The 25,652-nt window shown below is 36.1% G+C and overlaps 2 pseudogenes; both read right to left on the bottom strand.

Annotated features, from left to right (window-relative positions):
• LOC139875139 (NAD-dependent protein deacylase SRT2-like) lies at nt 1-23,699 on the bottom strand (annotated as a pseudogene).
• LOC139877184 (disease resistance protein RPV1-like) lies at nt 12,713-16,632 on the bottom strand (annotated as a pseudogene).
• Nucleotides 23,700-25,652: the final 1,953 nt, after the last annotated feature.

Below are 25,652 nucleotides of genomic sequence, written 5' to 3' on the forward strand. Positions count from 1 at the left end.
TTAAAATACAGGAATACTGAGCGATCCAGTGTTGAGCAGCCGTGGTAATATCTGCAATAATAGTGAACAGACCTCTCTTAGTCTAGATAGTGTTTGAGCTCTGTAGGTGATTCGGGTACAACATACCTCTCTTAGTATCAGTTTATCCATCTTTTTTACTAAATTTAAGTAAACTAAGTAAATAATTATTTAAACAATGGGCATGAAGGGAATTAAAAACTATAACTGCTGTTGGTTTCCCTAAATGATGTCATAAGCATTTTTAATGGCTTGGATTAAAAGATAATATTCCCATCTAAAGGCTAGTATTTTGACAAGTGGGTTTTTTTGAAAAAAGATAGCATCATAAAAGATTTCTTATTAAGTATAAGAGATATACGTGTTATCCACATTAAGATATAAAAAAACGTAAAATGGAAAATAAATTAAATAGTGAGATCAGTGGTGGATTCAGGAAAAATTTTCACCGGAGGCGAATTTTTTTTTAAAACGTAGGGAATTTTTTTTGGCAAAAATATAGAGTTTTTTGAGCAAAATTTGAAGGTTTTTGGGCAAAATACGAAGGTTTTGGGGCAAAATATGGAGGTTTTGGAGCAAAATATGAAGGGTTTGGGGCAAAAAAAAATTTCACCGGGGCAAAATCGAAAAACTGAAAAAATTTGCACTAAAATTTCGAAATCCATCGGGGGCGGCCGCCCCCCTCCTTAACACTTTAGATCCGCCTCTGAGTGAGATGGAGGTGGAGTAGGTAAATTTTAGTGAAATACCACGGAAGCTTCATAAATATTTAGAGGACTATTCGGTAATTTTTACTCGAGATAAGAATCATGTTTTTGGTGCAGTACCTCCCATGTCACTATTTCAATATCGCGTTTTTAACCCATTAAATCGCAATTAATCAATTTTCAAATGTTAACTGCCAAACACTGAAAATAAATTATTTGCGTTTTGTAATCGTGATAATCAAAAAATCACTAACAAAATGTAACCCCAAACACCCTCTAAGATATACTAGGGACACATGTAAGTGTGAAAATTCTCCTACGTTTACACAAATGGTCATATCCAGCAATACTAGTTCATTCAGGCATGCAATAGATTTATCAAGCTTCCTGAACTTTATTACATTTTAACTTTTTGAGCATCTTTCATCGATTTCAATAGAAGGAATACCTAAAACTCAAATTTAAATAAAGAATATTTTATTAATCTAATTGAAATTGAACAAGGGACCGCCGTTCAAAAAAAAATCTAATTGAAATTGAACAAGGGACCTATTCTGCAATAAAAACTTTTTGTTTTGAAGCATACAAAAAAAAAAAAAAGTTGAGAAGTTGAGGGGTGTTTACTTTAACTTATCAGAAACTACAGCGACCTAAACCCTAAAAACTCTGAACAACTTAAACTCGAAGGCACTGCAATTTGGGCGCTAAACTATAATTGGTACTCCGATGGATTCATCTGTAATTCCGAATACCTGTGAGTTAATTTCTACCTCATAATTTGGTATGATTCTTTCATATAAACGTAGTTATGTTTGAAATGAATTGATTCATGTTGTAATTTTTTAATCGACTTTTTATCTTTGTTAATTTTATTATGTAATTCACACATTCTTTATTCCAGTTGAATTCGTAAATCCTGGTTTAACAATTCGATTAATTATTTTTGCTATACCTTAGCTAGAGATTTATTCAAAAAATATTCAAGTAACCGAAATTGTTACAAGCCTTAAAGTAAAGCAGCAGGTTTGTATATAATGATATTTGCATCAATTAAACTGGTCCAGGAATAAAAGATGTGAAATAGTGAAAGCGAAAATGTAATGCGTTGAAAAATGATAAAAGATAGAGATAGAACCAGTTTTTTTTTTCTTATTTTTTTATTGAAGAACTGATAAGACAGTAAAAATTAATCGTTGGCGCTAGTTATAAGTTATAACTCTGTAGGTATAAGTAGATGATGATGTTGTTATTAATTCCCCATTTTCACTCTCTACTTAGTTTTAAGTTTGTTTGGCCCGCAGCTTGCTTTTCGATAGCAATGTTGCTTTACGATGGACATTATTACAACCATTTAAGATGTACACTTTGTTTATTTCTTGCTCAAATACTCAACTTTATAAGTCTTGATGCCCTCTGTTTATTTCTGCAGTTGCCACGTTTTCTATCTTTGAGATGTGTGTTGATATCTCTACATTTTCCTTCCATATTTTTGATTGCTTATATTTTGACTAACATTCCATTGTATGTTGCAAGGAGAATGTTCAATTTTGATGATTGATGCAAAATGGGCCATACTAATAAGAAAGTTAAGAAAAATGCTTTTAACCATCAATAATAATTATAGCAGAAAAAATATTGTTTTTGTCAGGTGTCGTGTTATTGAAAAGTTCATTTACAATAACACATAAATTAAGAGTATTAGCTATATGTCAACTTGTTTTCCTTTTGAATAACTCATTCTGCGTTTTCTTGAATGTAATGACAGGTAACAATATTGAGGACACACGTTATAACAATACTGAAGTGGATAAAATCAGTTGCTTGCCAGAGAATTTGATTGACTTGATTTTCGAGAAGCTCCCGGTTGAAGATGCTGTGAGGACACACGTTTTATCAAAAAGTTGGAGGTACAAATGGACCAAAATGAGCTCGGTGGTTCTTGATAAACATTTCTCAGAAAAGTTTGCCAAAAATGAAGCTTTTGGTCATTATGGGTTTTTTACCATCTCAAACCAAATCTTTAACTTTATCAAGGGTCCTATCTTAAAGTTACATCTCCACATACCAAACATGGCTCTTGATAGCTTCCAAGAAGTCGATCAGTGGATTTTATCCTTGTCAAAAGCCGGTGTTATTAGGGAACTCGTCCTTACTGTTTTAAACCAACGTTATCAACTTCCATGTTATTTTTGTTGTTGTCTAGAATTGAGAATGCTAGAACTTGAAAACTGTATCATTAAGCCACCACTCGATTTTCAAGGATTTCTCTATCTCAAAAATCTATGTGTTAGGAATATTGAATTTGGGACTAACTTGCATGGAGCTATCATGAACTTACCACAACTTAAGATGTTGAAACTGGTTGCATGCACCAATGTTTACAATTTCAAGATCAAGTCTACAAAGTTGTTTTGGTTAGTGGTCTTAAATTGCCCTGATGCAACTTTGCATCAGTTAGTGCATAGTAAATGTCTTGGTGCGCTTTGTATAGCTATAGGTAAACCCATTCAAGGAGTTGAAAGAGTTAATTTGGCTAGCTTGTTAAGTAATATGCCATGTCTTGGGGATTTAATTATCGACGGGTATTTTCTACAGGTATGATTTGAATTTTTAATTCTAATATTTAATTTTTGTTCTTCATCATATTGCCTTTGAGCAAGTGAACTTTACCATTCCACTCCGGCGTATAGTTAGTTCTCATATGTTTTTTCATATCGTCTTCCATATCTTCTTTGGTAACTTAAAATCTCACTTTCACCCTCACAGTTTTGTATTGCAGAAAACATTCCCAAGTGGCTTCCACACCCGGCTAATTGTTTAGAGTATCTCAGCTTACACAACTTTAAATTTGGTGATTTAAATCAACTTCAAGGTGTTTCATGTATGCTTCGTAACTCGCATAACTTAGAACGACTTGATTTCGATAATCAGGTAAAGAGTGCCAAACGTTTTCTCTTGTATTTTTGTGTTGTGTGTGCTTATATAGTAATTTAAGATAGGTGTTTTAATATACAATCTCACTTTTATTGTATTTCATAGGGTCTTCAAAACGAGCAACTGGATGTGAATCCAGCATCGACTTATTTGGAAGCTTCTGACTGTTTGGACCAGAATTTGAACCGATTGAAAACTATAAATATTATGCATGTAGAAAGATCAAGGCCTGTGTTGGTCTTTATAAACCTTTTACTTCATCATTCGCCCATTCTTGAAAAAGTATCAATTCGACCCAGTGTAACCGTTGATGCTCTTGAAAAGTACAACTTCGCTAAGGATGTTATGCAGTTCCCACGAGCTTCCGCAAAAGCAGAGCTTTTCTACTTGGATCCTTAACCACAATCCGTTAAGTTTATATTACATTGCATTTTATATGCATACTAGTTATCGTTGACCATCGCTTATGTTATGTTCTCTGTATATACTATATAATGTTAAACCTGATTGGTTTATGCTTTAAGCGTTTGAACAGCTTGCTAGTCAGTTTGATTTGATACAAAATGAGCTCAAACACTCCTTGCATGATATAGTTCTTTAATAGCTTTTTCTTTTTTTATATTTTGAGAGCTGTGCGTAACTACTGGTTGATTCAAACTAATCAAACTACTTGCAAGAATGTTTGAAACACATACTTCATATGTTCTTATTATGGAGACAAGTCCTCAAAATAAATGGCTGGTGAATTTAAGATCAAGAGAATGATATCAAACAAACACTGCATGATACTTTAGTAACAAACATCCATGAAGGAAATATTTCATACACTGATTTGGTTGAATACAATATACATATTACAACAACAACAACAACAACAACAACAACAACAACAACAACAACAATACCCAATTCCACTAAAGTAGAGTATGGGGGAGGTTAGATGTAGGCAGTCATTTCCTCTACCCTAAAGTAAAAGGGAAGTCATTCTTCTACCCAGGATACCTATCGGTCCCCAGGTAGAGAAAGTCGTCCCTCCCTATTCTGTAGAGCAGAGAGGCTGCTTCCTAGGGACCTCCAACTAGAAAGAACCATGAAATCCGATATGTGAAGTAAAAATATACAAGTAAAGTTGACAAAATAGAAGTTTTACCATGAATAATGTATACTCCAATACGATATATATAGGTAAATAAAGCATATAACAATATTGAGTAATGTAACATATAAGTAAAATATGTGAGTGTCAAATATGCAAGTATAACAAGTCATGTAAGTACAATAAGTATACGTAAACATGTTGGTAAGAAGCATGTAGGTATAATATGCAGTATAAAATAGATGGTATACTATGTAGGCATAGACAAATAAGTATACTATGTTAGCATAAAAACATGTGATATGTAAGTACGTATAAATTAATTGCTATATAATGTAATACAAACATGTAACCATATAGTCCAATAAAGCATGTGAATATGCTACAATAAGTATAGATATATTATATATCCATAAAACATGTCCAGCCAATACGTAAAGTCCCACAAAAAAAAATACATAATAAAGATATATATGAAGTGCACACAAGCAAGTAGGCAAGAAATATAATATAAATATATAAGATAAATAAACACCATGTAGAACCTAGTCATCTATTCTAATTCTACTCCTCCACAAATTCCTATCAGAAGTCATGTCCTCGGTCAATAAGAGCTCCTTCATGTCAAGCTTCAATCTATCCTCCAACCTACGTTTGGGTCTACCCCTTCTCCTTATGCCCCCAACAACGAGAGTCTTGACTCTCCTAACCGGGGCTAGAAGTGGGTGCCTCATAACATGCCCGAACCATCTAAGTCGTCCTTCCCTCAACTTGTTGGTTATGTTCCCAACTTCCAAGTTCTCCCTAAAAACTTCATTTGGTATCATATCTAGCATGGTCTTGCCACACGTCCACCTAAGCATCCTCATTTCTGCCACCTCCATCCTCCTCTCTTGGGCTTTCGTCATTGGCCAACACTCTGAGCCGTACAACATGGCCGGTCTGATTGCGACCTTGAAAAATTTCCCTTTCAATTTAGGGGGTACCTTCTTGTTGCACAACACCCCTTTCGCTGCCCTCCACTTCAACCATCCTACTAGTATACGATGCGTCACGTCCTCATCTATCCTTCCCGATTTGTGAAGCATCGAGCCTAAATATCTAAAGGACTCTTGTGGAGGTAAAATCTGATCCCCAATTCTGACATCCACTAAATCCTCTTGTCCACAATATACATATTACATTTCCATATAATGCTTATACAAACACAAATTTATTTTTGAATGCCAAATGACTTGACGACACACATATACCAGTATCAACAAAAAAGAGCAAAAACATGAACATGTGAACAAAAAGCTTGTACCATAACATCATGCCAACAGTAGGATCTCAATATTTGCGGTAACCCATTAAAAGAAGTTGGCGAAGTCAACATCACGCGAATCGATTAATTTTAGGCTCTAACCCCACAACAAACAGTTAGTCTTGTTTGAAGTCTTAAAAAACAGGAACACCAAGTGATCCAGGATTCAGGTAATTGTTGAACTCGCATTCAAATGGTTTTCGGGTACAACAGACCTCTCCTAGTCTTGCGTTAATTTTCAAATCTGCCATATCATCATCAGCTCCAGTTTTGCCTATATTTATAATTGCTGTAGCAGCACCAGCCTCATCATAAGATGCTCTGTAAAATTCATGTCGATTTCTCAATTAATCAAAAACAAACCACAAAAAAATATCAAATGAACATTTGTACTTGACAAGCCGGAAAGCGGACATTGTCATAACCGGTGAACACGAACAAGGAAAGCGTCACACCCAACAGCAACTTCCATAGCTACAATCGCTCTTTCTTTAGGCACATTATTACCAAAAAACACAACCTTTAAACAGAGAGACGTTAAACCAATTAGTCAATTAGATCCGGTAATAACGGACTCCATGTATTGATAATTAAACCATTTGTAACTTTAGTTTACAAAATTGTAATAATTAAAAAGAAGATCGTACCTTTAGTTTACAATAATTATGTGTACCTAGCTTCATTGATGAATCCTAGCCAATTCAATCACATAGTTCATCTATACCTCACTATCACCGACCCAAAATACACGTTCTCCCTCCCTTTGTTCTACACATGTTGAAAGTCGAGAAAATAAACAGTATCCCATAAAATTATTAATTTCCAAATTACAAGTCATCCCGTTAAGAACACAATACGATATTTCTGTAACCATTCTATCGCTCCATGCAATTCCATCACTTTCACTCATCATTAGTTTATTGTTGCCCTCCTTTCTTTCTGTATCATCGCCATCATATTCTTCTTTGTATATAATATTTGTACCACATTCTTCTATAGCATTGAACAACACTCTAGAATCATCTACTAAAATGATACGTACAAAAACTTCATCTCCATGTTCTAATAGATTGCCACATCTTCAAAGGCTTACCCACCCTTTCTTTTTTGTCATACCATTTTCATCCGTTTTTTCACATGTGTAATTCAATAACAAATCCTTAGTCTTGTTATATACTTGAATCTTCAAATCTTATATGGCCAAATATACTAGACACAAGTTGAAGCTAGTTATTGGTGTTGAATCATTCTCTGGAACTCTAAATGATATTTGTGCTCCCTTTTTATGATACATTGCATGTAGCTGCTGCAACAAGGGATTAGGTTCCCTGTAACCCATGTGCCGAATATACCATATTCATACAATACCTGCATATACACCATCCTCTATCATTCATTTTCATTTTGATTCTCAGTAACATTTATTAATGATATATAAGCCAACGAAACTAAACTAGTTAAAAAGCATAGCACAAAACAGAACAAAGTCGAACATACCACCATTGGTTTAGAATAATCAAGACTACCCAGCTCTATTAATGATCCCAACCCCATTTTTTTCTATTATTTTCTTCTCCACATTTTCTATTGAATTCCACTTGAAAAAACCCTCCACCTCCCATAAATTCGGGCATTCGTTTATTTCCAAAAGCATAGCTGGAGATCCTCGAATTGACTGGATCTTTGAAAAGTGGTTAGCGTTGAGATATATAAATGTAGGTAGAATTTGAATACATTTTGGTAAGCTTGTTATATTGTTTCCTTCTAGAATCAATCTCTCTGTTGAAACTAGATTACTCTACTGACAAGTCATTAGGGAAAGAATCGTTAAACAAATGGGAGTGTGAATTCAAGCAACATAAACTTCCAACAACTTCAAGGTTTCGACAAGCACATATTTCAACATATACAAGGGACGCAAGTGTGGAAATTCTCGTACGTTTAGACAATTGGTCATATCCAGCAAGACTAGTTCATTCAGGCGTGCAGTAGATTTTTCTAGCTTTCTTATGAACTCTATCTCATTTTGACCATCTTGCATGTGGAAATCTTCATCGATTTCAATCAAAGAAAATAACTAAAATTTTAATTTAAATAAAGAATATTTTATTAATTTTAGCTGAACAAGGGACCCATTCTGCAAATAAAACTTTTGGTTCTGAAGCATACACATATAACAAAAGTTGAGGGATGTTTACTTTAACTTATTAAAAACTTCATCGACCTAAACCCAAAAAACCTTAAACTCTGAAAAACTAGGCACTCCAATTTGGTCGCTAAACTTGAATCGGTACTCCGATGGATTCATCTTTATTTCCGAATATCGGTAAGTTAATTTTAAATTTGGTTCGATTCTTTCATATAAACGAAATGTTTGACAAAAATTGATTCCTGTTGTTATTTCTATTCGACTTTTTACCTTCTTTAATTTAAATCTGTAATCTGTAATTCAAACATTCTGTATTCCAGTTGAATTCGTAGATCCTGGTTCAGTAATTTGATTATTTATTGTTGCTACACCTCAGTTAGAGATTTATTCGAAAAATATTCAAGTAACTGAAATTATTACTATCAATTTATTAGAAGCCCTAAACATAAAGCAGCAGGTTTGAATCGATTGCTTAAGGTTTGCGCATAATTATACATTGTTTACAAGTCATTTTGTCTATAATAATAGTTGCATCAATTGAATTGGTCTAGGATTAAAAGATGTGACACAGTGAAAGCGAAGCTGTAATTAGTTGAAAATTGATAAAAGGTAGAGGTAGAACCAGTTTTTCTAATTGAAGAACTGATTAACAATAAAAATTAATTGTTGGCACTAGTTATAAGTCTGTAGGTATAAGTAAAAGGATCCTGTTATTGGTCAACATTAATTCCCCATTCTGTACTTGGTTTCAAGTATCCTGGCCTGCAGCTTGCTTTTGGATGGTAATATTAATTTAGGATGGACATTATTACATCCATTTAAGATTACATTACCCTCATTCTTACCCTTAGCAACCTTTTGAACCTTCTTGCTCGAATACTCACCTTTATAAGTTTTGATGACTACTTTTTTTATTTATGCAGTCGTCTCCTCGTTTTCTATCTTTGAGATGTGTGTTGATATCTCTACCTTTCTCTTTAATATTTCATTGCTTATATTTTGACAATCATTCCATTGTATGTTGCAAGGAGAATGTTCAATTCTGATGATTGATAGAAAATGTTACTCCGAACTATATAGTCAGGGCCATACTATTAAGAAAGTTAAGAAAAATGCTTTCAACCATCAAAAATTGCAGAAAAATATTTATTTTTGTCAGGTGTCATGCTATTGACAAGTTCATTTACAATATACAATAACAAAATTCAAGAGTATTAGCTATGTCAACTTGTTTTATCTATTATGATGAAGTTGTTTTTATTTTTGAATAAACCAGTCTCTGTTTTCTTGAATGTAATGACAGATAACAATACTGAGAGGAGTTTTGTAACTTCTACCATTGAAGTGGATAGAATCAGTTGCTTGCCAGAGAATTTGATTGACTTGATTTTAGAGAAGCTCCCCGTTCAAGATGCTGTGAGGACACATGCTTTATCAAAAAAAATGGGGGTACAAATGGATCACATTGAGTTCGGTGGTTCTTGATAAACATTTCTCAGAAAAGTTTGCCAAAAATGGAGCTTTGCATCATAATGGATTAATTAGGATCACAAACCAAATCTTTAACTTTCTCAAGGGTCCTCTGTTAAAGTTACATCTTCACATACCAAACATGGTTCTTGATAGCTTCCAAGAAGTAGATCAATGGATTTTATCCTTGTCAAGAGATGGTGTTAGAAAACTCGTCCTTATTAATAAAAACTGACGTTATCAACTCCCATGTTATTTTTTCTGTTGTCAAGAATTGATAATGCTAGAACTTGAAAACTGTATCATTAAACCACCAATCGATTTTCAAGGATTTCTCTATCTTGAAAAACTATTGCTTAGGAATATTGAATTTGGGGCTAACTTGCATGGAACGATCATCAACTTACCACAGTTTAAGATGTTGAAACTGGTTGCATGCACCAATGTTGACAATTTCAAGATTAAGTCTACAAAGTTGTTTCGGTTATTGGTCTTAAATTTCCCTGATGCAACTTTGCTTCCGTTATTGCATACTAAATGTCTTAGTGTGGTTGCTATAGTTTTCAAAAACCCTATTCAAGGAGTTGAAAGAGTTAATTTGGCTAGCTTGTTAAGTAATATGCCATGTCTTGGGGATTTACTTGTCGACGGATATTTTCTCCAAGTATTATTCGAATCTCAATTTTTTATATTTAGTTTTTAATCTTCATCATATAGTGTTTGAGCAAGAGAACCTTACTATTCCTCTCCAGTGTATAGTTAGTTCTCATATATTCTTTTATATCGTCTTCCATATCTTTCTTTGATAGCTTAAAATCTTACTTTCACTCTCACAGTTTTGTATTACAGAAAATATGCCCAAGTGGCTTCCACACCCTGCTAATAGTTTAAAGTTTCTCAATTTACAAAACTTCAAATTTGGTGACTTGTTTCAACTTCAAGGTGTTTTATGCATTCTTCGGAACTCACCTTACTTAGAACGAATCAATGTGACTAGTCAGGTAAACTATCTTTTTCCTCTGTTTCTCTGTTGGGTGTGCTTCTATTTAAGGTAGGTACTTTCAATGCACGGTCTCCCTTTTAATGTATTTTCAGGGTCTTCGGAACGTGCATTTGGATGTCAACCCAGCTTTAACTTATTTGGAAACGTCTAACTATTTGGACCAGACATTGAACCGGTCAAAAACTATAAATATCTTTTATGTAGAAAGATCATGACCGTTGTTGCTCTTTATAAAGCTTTTACTTTATCATTCTCCCACTCTTGAAAACATATCAATCCGACCCCATGCAACTGCTGATGCTAATGAAAAGTACAACTTCGCTAAGGATGTTATGCGGTTCCCACGAGCTTCCATAAAAGCAGAGCTTCTTTTCTTGGATCCGTAACCATAATTCATTAATAATTTTAGTTGCATTGCACTTCATTTATTTATATCTAAATTATATTTATTTTATAATTATATGTCATTTTCATTTTCCATGTTTTGTATGTTGTGGGACATGTCAATTAATACATAAAATTGGAAAGTTGGTTGATGCAGAATTCTAGTTCTTTGTATATAATGTTTTGGTAAAGTCAATTATTGGTAAGAAATGAGATATTGGTTTACCATGATCATAATTTGAATCATGCAGCTTCACATTGGTCACGAGATGACAAAGTTTTCCTCAACAACCAATGGTTGACACCAAATCAAGATCTTTAAAACTAATGAACAACAACAATTGAGCCACCAATCAAACAAGCTTCCGCACCAACTCTTTGAAAATCTTATCAAGACAATAACATTCAAAGAAACAAACCAAAGTCCAATCAAGGAGGAGCAAGAGAACGCAATAATAGAGGGGGAGCAAGAGAATTGATCAATATAGGGGGAGCCAAATTATCACACTACTCAAGCTTCGTCATAACAAAGCTCTTTCTCATTAACAAGACAAGTCAACAACATCATTTCAAGGCAACACAATCAACAATCATACAAGATAATCAACAAATCTTCACTGGCTACCAAAATCAACTGCCTACAAAGAAGACAGGAGAAATCAATTTACATTCACCAAAGACAACTTGAAAGTGTTTGGAAGTTATTCCACATCGGTCATGGACAAAAACAAATATATGCATATAAGTCAAATGGGAAGTCCCTCTATCACCAATTGATTTTAGAAAAGGGTGAACTCTAGGACTTATGTGTCGTACATGTTGTTAGACTATATGATTTATCAATTTGTCATGGTATCAGAGATTAGGTGGACGGTTTGTTCTACAGCGAGTCCGAGTCAGGCTCCCATGAGTGTGGCGCCGTCGCTACAAAGAGATTGAGTCAGGCCTTCTTCTTACTGCCATCTCTACAAGCGTTCCACGCCTCGATGTGAGGGGGCGTGTTTGGAAGTTATCCCACATCGGTCATGGACAAAAACAAATGTATGCATATAAGTCAAATGGGAAGTCTCTCTATCACCAATTGATTTTTGAAAAGGGTGAACTTTAGGACTTTTGAAAAGGGTGAACTCTAGGACTTATGTGTCGTACATGTTGTTAGACTATATGATTTATCAATTCTGTCACAAAGCCTTCAATAAGTCTTCCTCAAAGAAGTTCAAAGACTAAAGATGATCAACGACAAACTGCATCTAAGGGGGAGATTGTTAAGTCTAATTTTAGATGCAATTTGTATTTAGTCTTAGGAGTATAAATACCTCCACCTAGCTTAGTGATAAAGCTAACCTTTAGACAACTCTCATTTATACCAATTCCCTCACACCTCACAAACACACACTTAGCCAATTTTCTCAACCCTCACTTTTGTAATCACTCTCTCAACTTGTAATCTTGACATATAGTTGTGTTTAATTATGTGTTTATCATCATCATCATTAATCATCATGTGAATCATACAACATCTATTATCATCTATATACATAGTGCATACATATACATATAGATACAACATATATATACATTCATTTCACTGTTTCATTCAAAATCGTATGCAAGCATGAATTAATCTGGTTTCTAGAAATATCAATCAATTTTGCCAGTAAGCTTCCTCCAGTGGAAAGAACGTATTATCAATCAAAGCTGGCCATACAAGTGACAAAAGGTAATCATCTGAAGATAGTTTAGCAGCAGATACATCTTGAGTGATGATATGATTCCATGACTTGTAATAAGCCAACGGATCTTCTTCTTTCTTGTTTTCCTCACCATACACTAGGCTATTCCCATACTCACTTAAATGTGCATAATCTTGTCCATTACCAAACTGATTCACATATGATGAAGAAGAGTACGAAGAAGCGTAATTAGTTTTTGCATTGAAATGAACACTAACTTCATCGCCAACTTCAAACTCATTGTTCTCAAACATCCAATGGCTTAACCATACTATAACTTCATTAGAATTTGATAAAATATACGCTATAGGTTGGTATATCCAGGAGAAGTTCTTTGTCAAATTCTTTATTGCAATTCTTGGAGGAAGATCCATAGATATGTTTGAGAGAAAACCCACAATGCATACATTTAGCCCACGAATCCGGCAATTCTTTTGATCTGATTGCAAGGTTATTGATGATGACCCATTGCTTCAATGAGTGAAGGACTTTGGAACCTCTTGGCCTTTAAGATATTTGCTGAATATTCGATGTTCATAAAGCATCTGTCATAACCAGCTTTTGTTAATTTGCTTCAATCACTTGAATTTACTTAACATAAGGAAAAATGGGAATATAGATGAAGAGACATTCACCTGTGCTGATTGAATTTTTTCTGGGTAGGAGTAGTCTCCGTAAGAACATGCTATACACAAGCGATGATAATTCACATATTCTAAATTAATCCATCCCAAACTAAGAAGTGTCACTTCGTCAATTTATGATATAGCTTGCATTTTGAACTTGTCTTGAATCTCAGTCAAAGAAATTATATCAGAATAAAAAATAAACCTATGTGATACTGACATTTCTGGATAAAAAGTTACTTTCTCCAATGTTTCACATCCATCGATATACAATCTCGTTATTGTGTTTGGAGCACACAAAATTGTCTTCAACATTTTGCAATTTTCTAAAGTGAGAACCTCCAACTTACATAGGCTTCTCACACAATCGGGAAGGGAATCAATAGGATTACCATCTAAATTCAACTCCTTCAATACCGATAGGCCAATAAAATCCACAAGAAACTATTCATTCGACAAGTTATTATCTATAAGTGACAAAGTTACTAATGATTTGGGTAAAGAATTCGAAAAGGATCGCACACTTCTCGGTATAGCCTCCACAATGGCAGAGGAAGACACTTGGGGTTCTTTGATAATATTGTTAGCCTCAAACACTTCTAGGGATTCCATATCTTTATCTCAACTGGAAACTCGCCAAGATTTAAACACCCATTTATCAATAGTTGTTTAAGCTTTTTTAAATTTCTTATGCTCCGTGGAAGCTTTTTCAGCTGACGGCATTCACTCATATTTATGACTACAAGTCTATCACAATTCCCAATCGATTCACTAATCTCAACGAGATTTGTACACCCTGCGAGTGTCAACCGCTCAAGTACAGGGAATGCAGAGAAGCTACCCACTGTAAGAAGCTTATAACAACCACTGAGATTAAGAAGCTTAAGTGACTTGAGCACCTGAATAATTAAAGATGAGTTTTAGTGTTACAAAGATATATAACCAAAAACTAGAAGAAGAAAAAAAGATGTTCAATTTAGTACCTTGGGCGTCTTCCAAAGTTGTTGTAGATTGCTATTCGACATGTCAAGAGAAACCATATTCCCCATTTGTAAATTTGAAGGTATTAAACTTAAAGGAAATCCATGCATACACAAATATCTTAAATCTTTAGGAAAGTTCTTGTACGATCCAATGATTTTTACATAGTTGAGTTGTAGTAGTCTTAAGTTACACATCTCACTAAATGCAAGTGTCTCAAAGACAACTTGTTCATTATCACTAGGAGAACATAAACTTAAAGCCCAACTGATGAAGGGAAATGATCTGAAGTTATCGTAGTCATCGACGTTACTTGAGTCGCGTGAAGTCTCATCCTCAAATGCTCGCATGTCAAGGACAAGATCTTGAATTTTTGATGTTCCGTACAAATAAAGGAATAGCAAGATATTAAATTAGAAGTTAATGTTATTGTTATATACATCAAACAAAATCGTTAATGAATGCACTCTTAACAGAATTGATTATTACCTTTTTCTGTTGCAACACTGTTGCAGACTCCTCATGATGCCATAACAGACTTCGTTTCCAAGGGGATTCTTGATGGACTACGTATCTCCCCAAATCTTGAAGAATCTGATGCATATTTAACTGATTAGTTAACAGACAAACTGTGAGAAGGCATCTGTTTGTGAGATTCTTGATCCCAGATGATCTGCATATACCACATGCTTTTAATATTTCTTCACAAAATTTTTTCCAACGAAAAAACAAGCAATGAACTTGAAGAGTTCCTTGTCCTTTTCATGTGGCAATGAGTCTAAACTTATTTGCAGCACCTTCTGAACATCATGATTAATCTTACCTAGCGATTCTAAGATATCATCCCATGTAGCGTCTTCATGACGAACAGAACTTCCCAAAACTTTAAGAGCTAGTGGATGCCCATTACAATACTCTGCAACCTTCTTTAGGTCTTTTATGTCGCCTTCTTTGCGTTCATTGTGCCCGAAGGCATGCCAACTTAAAAGCTGCATTGAATCTTTCTGACCCAACCCTTCAAGCAAGAGCCACATATACTTTGGTGGAACTTCTGTTTCAAACAACCTACATTTTTTTGTTATTGATCCATCTTTGGATGTTATTATTATTTTACTTCCAGGATGAAGACCTTTCGTCCCGATTAACGCTTGCAACTGCTCAATTTTACTGATACCGTCTAGAACAAGAAGAGTTCTTTTCCTATGAAGTATTTTTTCAATCTTATACGTGCCCGCATTAGTATCTTGTACGTCCATCCAACTTCTATCTTGAAAGTCTTTAAGGATCTGTTTTTGTAAATCAAGCAATCCATTTGATGATGTACCACATCTCCTTTCGATATCTTCAAGAAAGCAGCTTCTTTCAAATTCGAAATAATGCAACTTAAAGATATAGTCAGCTAAGTAAGTCTTTCCAATCCCGGCCATCCCCCATAGTGTGACAACTTGGGTGTTATCTAATGAATTATCTTTCAAGAAATCTTTAACAATATTAATGACAGACTCCATCCCAATCATGTGTGGAATATTACTCCGTTTGTGTAGATCTAATCTGTTGCTGATCTCTTTAACAATTTCTTCAATAAGTATCGTCTCCAACCTGGTATATTTTTAAATTAATATAATAAAAAAAAGTTTGGTTTCATCTAAAACTACATCTAATGTTAAGGCTATGTTAGGAAAAATTAACTTGTGTGTGGGGCTTTAGATACCTTTGATATAAGTATTTAGCTGGTGTTTTTACTTGGAGCTATAGTTGGCACTTACTTTTAGAAAAGTTTTGTGACCTTCAAATGAAATCTGTGAATGGATGTAATTTAAAGGAGAAATGGATAATATTTCATTGTTCTAAAAAAATAGCTTGTAAAAGCAACTAGTTTCAAACATTACTTAAGCCTACAGAAATCTAGCCTAAGGTTCAAGCACTGCAATGATCATTACTAAATCTATAGGGTTGACCAACTAATAATTGAAATTTTTTCGAAAGAGATTTATTTTGTAGCTCTTTACAAAAATATAAATTCAAATAAATTTTTTACAAAATAGGTAAAACGATGATTCAATTGCATGTTTGAATGTTTTGGGGCCAAACCGATGTTTCAAATGCCGGTTTGGCGATGTGTTTGATTCTCTGTCAAACCGGCAAATGAAATGCTGGTTTGACTCTTTGACTGGAACAATTTTCGCACCAACCGCCTTATCATTTATTCCCTCAATCCATGACATAAATGTTGCGAACCAAAAGATGCCACGTGTACAAAACGGCAAATGAAAAGCCGGTTTGTATCATTATATAATCCGACCTTTACTTCATCGGTTTGCATCACTCCTTCAATTTCATACACTTTTTTTAAAACACACACACGATTTTGCAATGGATCCCGCCCAACCTCGAGTAACTCCGCTCGATGAATCACTATTATTTTTGCAATCAGCATCATGCCATACATGGCACAACCCTACGGTCAAGAGAAAACGTGGATATAAGGCTAACAAACTCGCAAGTTGACTACATAAGCCAGTGGTACGAACGAGCTCAGAGGGTCTATATTCCTACGTCGGGGGTGGGCACGGGCACGACTGCTCGTTACTTTTCGTGGTACTACGCGCGTACAATAGTTACTATACGTGATATTATGAGACCACTACTCGTCAACCAATATCGTGATTGGGCAACCGAAGAGAAACTTTATGTAAGTAAAATAATTATTTTATAGCATTTGTGTGAAATGAATTAGTTTTAATATTTGTTTACATTTACCTATTGTGCAGGAGGAGCGTTTAGCAAGGACAAGCGCAATGGCTACATCTCAAATGCAACCAAACAGTCAACCAAACCTGCAGGCTTTTGTTGACTTTTCGCGTCATTTGATGGGCGTCACGCATCAAACTCATCATGATCCAGGTTTCCAGTTCTATGGTACACAAAACTACCAATGACCGGATTATGGTTTCCCTCAATATACAAATCAGGGTCAATCATCCAGGGCCACCCCGAACCAGAACGTGTCTATAGGGGGATTATGGTTATGGTAGTACCCCTCATCAAACACCAAGGACTCTGCGTTTGATATGGGAAGTCCACCATATGGACATCAAACTCCAAGGAACTCTGTTTGATTTGCGATCTCAACGAACTCAATCATGTGTTCGTCGAAACTCTCCCTTGGCATTCTCAGATATGGGAGATACATCACAAGTTCATCAGAATGTACATGATGCGGCGGATTTAGGAGATGATGAGCCTGACCCACAACCATAACAACTTCGGAGGAGTGACCGGGTTTCAAATCCACCACGATGTGGTACCGGTGGACACAAACATGGGCATAGACGTGGACATTGATTGAGCGTATTATTAATGATTGTAATAGTTTGGTTTTTTTAATGAGAACTCGTCATTATCTTTTATTATAATGAATGTATTTTTATTATATTTTATTATAATGAATAATTTAATAATTGAAAACTCGTTTTACAATCAAATTAATAAACTAAAAATTATTATAATTAAATAATAAAAACATAACATAATATGAAAAATAAAAAAAAACTCATTATTAATAAACTAATAAATAATTTTATAAAAATCATAATAAATATTAAATAATACAAACATAACATAATATATCAAAAAATAAATTACAATCCGGCATTTTGAAAGCCGTTTTAATCTGTTAGGGCAAACGTAGCTTAAATATATTATAAAATGTAACTGGAGGGTAAACGTGATTTACCTATTTTTATAAAAATTTGTTTAAATTTCTATTTCTGTATTATAGTTAGAAAATAAATCTATTTTGGAAAAAATGTTAAAGAAATGTTTTATTACCTTTGCCCTTTGGGAATATAACCAAAATGCTCATTTCTTTAAAGCTTGTTGACTGACAGCCCTTAAAAAAGTTTGACAATTTGCCCTCGCAAGGCGCAAGATGCCTTGCGTCCTTGCGACCTTGCGTACTTGCGACCTTGCGTCTTACCCAGAAAGAGCTGGTTAAATAATCACTTTGCGTTCACTGTTCACCTCACAAAACACACTCATACGCAAGCTTCTCTCTGGTGCCCATTCGCTCGTCACTCGCAAAATCTTCATCAAGCTTCCTTAGATTCTCGCAAACACTCGCAAATCACTCGCAAAATCTTCATCATCATCCTCACATCTTCATCGTGTTCATCCTTCCTTCTTCATCATCACTAAGCTGCAACCTTAATCATTCCATCTTCGATCTTCGAAAGTACAAGCGAGCTAATACGCCACCTACATCATCGAATCACCATCATCGTTCATTATTTCTCAAGAACAGGTTAGATTTTCTTAGATCTATGTTATATTATTCGATCTATGTTAGTTTTCTTCGTTCTTTGTGCTTAAACAAAGTTTTTGCACGCCAACTGTTAGATAAAATGTGTCAATGAAATTTGTTTGTATTTTGTGATTTTGTTTGTATATTATTGAGATTGCGTACGATACCCAGGACTTTTTGCTAGTTTTAAGTTGTAAAACTCGGTTGATATTTAGACGCAAGGTTAACCTTGCATATTTGCGTAGGACATGTGGTTGTACGCAAGGTTTTGTTTGCGTCTTTGCGTATGGCATATGGTTATTCTTTCATGTGGACGCAAAGTTTTGTTTACGTACTTGCGTCTTTGTTCTAGGTTACGCAAGGTGTCTCTTGCGTCTTTGCGTCTAGATTGCATGATGCACCTAAGGTTAACCTTGCATCCTTGCATCCGTCATTATTGGCACGCAAACTTTGTTTTGCGTCTTGCGTATGAGTGATTTGTCTGCTGATGTTCTTCTCACTTTTACAGGGCTATGTTGAAGGTAAATTGACCATGAAGAATATGTTGACCGTGATACCTCAGGTCAAGAAAATTTTGACTGAAAATCAAGAAAAATTATTCCGAAGTACATGCTTTGGTCCCTGGTTAGATCTTTCATACACGGGTAATGATCCTGGACTAGTACATGCCATGCTCTAACAGAAATGTGAGCGTTCATCAAAATTAGATGCTACTAAGTACCCGGAAGAGCAACAAGATATTTGGTTTACTTTTTCCCCTAATTTTATGATTAGATTTGGTCGGCGTGAATTTTGTTTAGTCACCGGTTTTTTTTTGGGATCCCGGACAGACATGGTCCATTACATCCCTCGCAATTATGAATCTAAGACCGCACCCATTAGATGGCGTTGTTTTCCAAAGCATGCCGATGCCAGCAACATTTTGGTTAATGATATACAAAACATCCTTATCAAAAAATAAGGTGATGTAAAGGTTAGTGATGATGATATCGTTCGATTAGCTACATTTTTGTTAAGTAATATGCCATGTGTTGGGTATTTTGTTATCGACGGGTATTTTCTCAGGTACGAGTTGAATTTTAAATTCTAGGGTTAAGGCTACTCAAGGGCCATATACTTTTTGTTTTGTTCCGATGTAGTCCATATACCCAAAAAAATACTATTATAGGACATAAACTTTGAAAAAGTGTATCGATGTAAACAAAAGGTAACTTGTTACCGGCTAAACAGGTCACCTTTTGTTTACATCGATACGGAAAATATGTGACCTACATCGATACACTTTTTGAAAGTATGTGAACTACATTAGTACTTTTTTTTGTATAAAGCTTACATTGGAACAAAAAAAAATTATACTTTTTTGAAAATCAACCTACAAAATCGATCAACCTTATTTATCAGGTCAACGGTTTACATTAACACATTTTTTTAAAGTTTGTGGCCTATAATAGTATTTTTTTTTTTTGGGTATATGGACTACATCGGGACAAAATAAAAAGTATATGGCCCTTGAATAGCCTTAACCCTAAATTCTAATATTTATATTTTGCTCTTCATCATTTTGCGTTTGAGCAAGTGAACTTTACCATTCAACTCTTGTGTATAGTTAGTTCTCATATATTATTTCGTATCATCTTCCAACCATATCTTCTTTGTTAACTTATAATCTTACTTTCACCCTCACAGTTTTCCATTGCGGAAAATATTCTCAAGTGGCTTCCACACCCAACTAATAGTTTAAAGCTTCTCTAATTACGAGACTTCAAATTTGGTGATTTGTACCAACTTCAAGGTGTTTTATGTATCCTTCGGAACTCACCTAACTTGAGACGACTCGATGTGTACAATCAGGTAAAGAGTGCTAAACGTTTCTCTTGTGTTTTTGTGTTGTGTGTGCATATATAGTAATTTAATGTGGGTTCCTTTTATACACAGTCAGTCTCACTTTTAATGTATTTCCAGGATCTTCCAAACGTGTATTTGGATGTGAAACCAACAATAGCTTATTTGGAAGCTTCTGACTGTTTGGACCAGACATTGAACCGCTTGAAAATTATAAATATAATGGATGTAGAAAGATCAAGATCCTTGTTGCTATTTATAAAGCTTTTACTTGAACATTCTCCCACTCTTGAAAAAATATCAATCCGACCACGTGCAACTGTTGATGTTCAGGAAAGGTACAACTTCTCTAAGGATGTTATGCGGTTCCCACGAGCTTCCTCGAAAGCAGAGCTTAACTACTTGGATCCGTAACTACAATCCACTAATAACTTTAAGTTACTTTATAATTTAGTTGTATTCTGATTGTATGCATCATATATGTTATGGGTTTTCATTAACTCGCAGAGTGGTACTATAAAACCGGTAACCCTCCTGGTATTTATTTATACTTTGCGAGCAGCTAGAATAAAAACTAGATCAAGTGTTCCTTACACAATAGTTGTGTAACAAGCATCTTTGGAAAAAGAAAATTCACAGATTGATTTGTTTGGATAAAATATACATATCACATCTATAGTGTAATGTTTGGATATTCTTGTTATTGTAACTATAGTGTTATAAGACCTTTACCAACCCTCCGTTAGTTTCCCCCTCGTCAGATGATGTGTTAAAAATTGACGAAAACTGACGGCCCCTAATGGAGCGTCAGTTAGTTTTGTATCCATCCGTCACCAAGTGGCACAAATGTGAAGGTGCGTTTGTTTTCTCCCAACCAATCAAAAATTTTCATTAATTATATTTTTAATATTAATTAATTTTTTCCCACCCATTTTCAATCTGATTTTACCACATCACTCTATCCAATATTTGAAAAAAAAAAAAAACTGACATATGGGGTTAAAAAATGTCAGAAATTGACATTGCCAAATCAGATTGCACTTTTTGGCTTAAAAGTGCACAACTGACCGTGATATCACTACCAAGGGTTAGAAATGGTCCAAAAACAATTTTACGGTTGGGTATTGATTGATTGAATACAATATACCCATTTCCCAATAGTGCTTATACAAACATTAATTTATCTTTGCATATTTATTGTGAATGGAAAATAACTTTACTACACGCACATATATCAGTTTTAACAAACAAGAACATGTGGCACAGATACCTTGTCCCATAACAGCATGCCAACAGTAGGTTCTCAATATTTGCACTAACCCATTAGGAGAAGTCGATGAAGTCAGCATCACGGATTAATTAATTTTAGGTTCCAACCACACAACAAACAATTAGTACGTATTGTCTTGTTTATAGTCTTAAAAAACAGGAACACTGAGCGATGTGGTGTTTAGAACCCATGGTAATATCTGCAGTAACACCCAACTGGAATCATGATTCAGGTAAATCTAAACTTACATTCAAATGGTTTTCCGGCACAACGGATCTCTCCCAGTCTCGCGTTAGTTTTAAAATCTTCAATATCATCAGCTCGAGTTTTGCCAATATTTATAATTGTTGTAACAGCACCAGCATCATGAGCAGCTCTGTATAATTGCTCCAACCACATTTATACCCGACAAGTCGGAAAGCGGACATTGTCATAACGGATGAACCAAGAACGAGGAAAGCATCACACCCTGCAGCAGCTTCCATAGCTACAATCGCTCTATCTTTTGGTACGTACATTATCACCAAAAAACGCAACCTTCAAAAAGAGACACCTTAAGCCAATTAGTCAATTAGTGGTAGTAAAAACGGATTCCATGTATTAATACTAGTTACTAGAATTGAGTTACATCGGGTTTAAGAATTCAGTCACATTTTGAGCATGTCGGTATGTGGAAATCACCTTCCCATAATATTTCATGGATTTCAATATCACCATCGGGTCTTTGCTTCATCCCAAAACTCTTATCTAAATTGCTGCTGTCATAACCCAGACTTTCTATTGCTGCTGCCAACTGCAGTCAACGTATACACCCTTATTAATTTGTAACGTCCATAATAGTTATTCTCATGCAGGCACTATTGTAAAGCTCCCCAATTAATCCTTTTTAAGAACAGGTCGATCCTAGTCTTGCGTTAATCGTCCACTCGTGTTTTGCCAATATCTATAATTTCCGTAGCAGCACCAGCATCATGAGCTGCTCTGTGCAATTCATGTACATTTCTCAATTAAACAAAAAAAAAAAACTATAAAAATACCAAAACATAGTAACGTTCGTGATCAAACCAAAATCGTAATAGGTGATGAGATTTCGGGTTTGAGTGCTTAATTTGGAAAAAGGAGTAAGTTGATTGTTTTAACTCCAATAATTGTGCGAACCCCGATTTGAAATCTGGATTCTAAGGGCGTAAAACAATCAAGTAGATTAACCTTATTCGATCGGAATCGAATAAGTTAATATCTTAGTGTGGGTTAACTCGGATGGTGATCGGAGCACCTATCGGAATTAAGCTAACGACTGGAGTGACGTTATCGTAATTGATTTTGGCAGAGTAACGTTTATGCATCCAGTGTCTTTTTTAAATGAATGATTTCACTTGTGTATTTATAGATGTTGTGGAGGGAATGATGACGTGGCACATGTCCCTTTCATGGTTGTAACAAACTTTGTCAATCCCGAGGGGTGACGTGGCACCAGTCCCTTTCGTGGGGAATAACAGATTCTAACGAACTTCCCTAAATTTGCAGGCTGACGTGGCACGCGACTTGCCCGCGTGCTTGTTCCGTGATCAAGTGGTCATTCCGGGACGAGGTGCCTGCTCTGTGGTGACGCACTCTTGTTTCGGGACAACGTGCTTGTCCCGGGAGTGTCTTTATGTCGGTTTAGTGGACCGAGACGATGCTGTCGGTGAGTTGGTTCCGGTTATAGCGTTACGATGTTCTCGGTCCAGCCGGGTAGGTTTCGCCTAGACACGTTCTAAGTATTTCTTGACGGTCACGATTATGATGACTTGTCTTGCGATGCCTAGTTACGATCATCTTGATCGGTTGTAAGGTGCCGGTTACGTGTTTGTCATCCAGGTTCTTAGCCTTGCCATTTGTCCGTCATGGAGGAGTATCCTGGAAGACGTCAGACGGATGACGAGAAAAGGAGTTGGCAACCCGGGACTCGTAGTGCTGGGTGTGATTTTTGCCGAGATGCTTGCCTATTTTGAGACGGATCATTATGCGTATCATCAAGTCCCCCCAGTTTGGTAAGGTCAGCTGGGACAGTTGTGTTGCCAAACTTTAAATTATTGTGACCCGCTCACGTGATTTGATGTGCAATAAATACGCGTTGCGTGCTGTCTTAATCATAGTACTTCTCGTGTTCCAACGCACCTTTTTTGAGTTGGATGGGTCCCACACGGGACTTTTTCCTATAAAAAGGAGCGTTTCTCTTCATTTTATTCTTCCCACCTTCGAGAGTACTTGCTTTGTAAATTACAGAGAAGCGATTTTCTTGTCTTTTGTGGTTTGCATTTTCATCCTTTTTTCTTCAGTATGGGCCCAGACCTAACATTCTTCATGATGTGTTACGTGCACCTAGTAGTGTTGACGAGGCGTATCTCGATAGGATTTGCCACATATGCCCTCAGTTGCGAGGTTTGGAGTTGATCATTCCAAGATCACACCAACGTACTTTAAATTGTGCCATCTATTTGAGGCCGTTCGAGGTTTCAAATTTGAGGTACCCCTTCACCCGCATTTTCACGAAGGTTTTAAATTTCTATAACCTTAGTGTTGCTCGTTTACATCCGAATGGCATTCGTGCGACCGTGTTGTTCGAGATGTATTTCAATGGTTTAGGCATGAGCCTAAGCTTGAATATTTTTAGAAGCATTTTTCGGCTATCGTCCTATCGTAAAGGTTGATATACGTTTACCGACGAAATTGATTTTCTTGAGGAGGCACCAGCGATTGCAGACAATTGGGTGCAATCATTTATTTTTGCCAAATGTATTGACTTCCCGTTAAAGAACGAACAGTTCTATCTGTTTAGGTATGTGACTGTTCAACCGTCGAGGCAGCTTTCTGAGCTAGGTGAATCGATGGTAGACCAATTGAGGGGCCTGAGGATTCCTCAACGGTCTTATGAGGAGCAGGTGCTGGTAATGGCTAATGTTAGCAACAATTGGACTCATGCTGATAGAATTCCTGTTGCCCGAAGAGGTGGGAGAGGTATCTTACCGTTTGACTCTTCCCGTCTTTTTAGGGTTACCTTGATTTATATGATGATAATTTATATTTTGTGCAGAGTTGACCGTGTCAGAAGTTCTGAAGGCGAAGAGCCTGGATGGCATGGTCTTTACCTGTAAACTGGTCGAAGGGACCACACCTCCAGCCGTCGCAGGATGTCGACTCCTGAAGATTTGGAATCTTCGAATGGTGGCTCTTCGAAGGGCGGACTGATCCGTCGTACCAGGCGTCGGATTGAGCCGGCAGCCGAAGGTATGCGTTGTTTTTTTTTTCTTTCTTTGATTTAACTGTATCTTGCGCTCAAGGGCATCGTCCCGGTAAAGAGCACGTGGTAGAGATCTCGGATGCTCGTCCTCGGTTGACGACTAGTGTCGGGCAGAATGTTTACGTGCTGCCCGACTGTAATATTGGGCCGTTCCGTGATCTGTTCCGCTGTGAAGCTTCAGACTATCCGGTTTATAAGGAGTATCTTGACTTTATCACTTTTTCGGCTTTGAAAGAGGCGCTGGCCGCGCTTTCCGCTACCCAGGCACGCACAGCATTTGCGTTCCCAATTCTCCGTATTTGCTCAGCATCTTTCGACAGATGAACTGAACCGAAGCGAGGCTGATGCTCGTCGTATTCACGAGCATTGTGTGCTGTTTGAGAATGATAACCGTCGGGTGGCGGAATTGTCAGGGACGATCTCCCGTCTTGAAGGGGAGTTGTTGTCGGCCAAGGAGGCGTTGGGGCCTATTCAGAATGAGCTGCGTGTTTCCCGGGAAGCACAGGAGTCGTTGAGGGCTGCTCTTGCCCAAGAACAGGAGAAAGTT

This window comes from Rutidosis leptorrhynchoides, chromosome 11, assembly GCF_046630445.1.
Source record: "Rutidosis leptorrhynchoides isolate AG116_Rl617_1_P2 chromosome 11, CSIRO_AGI_Rlap_v1, whole genome shotgun sequence".
Lineage (NCBI taxonomy): Eukaryota > Viridiplantae > Streptophyta > Magnoliopsida > Asterales > Asteraceae > Rutidosis > Rutidosis leptorrhynchoides.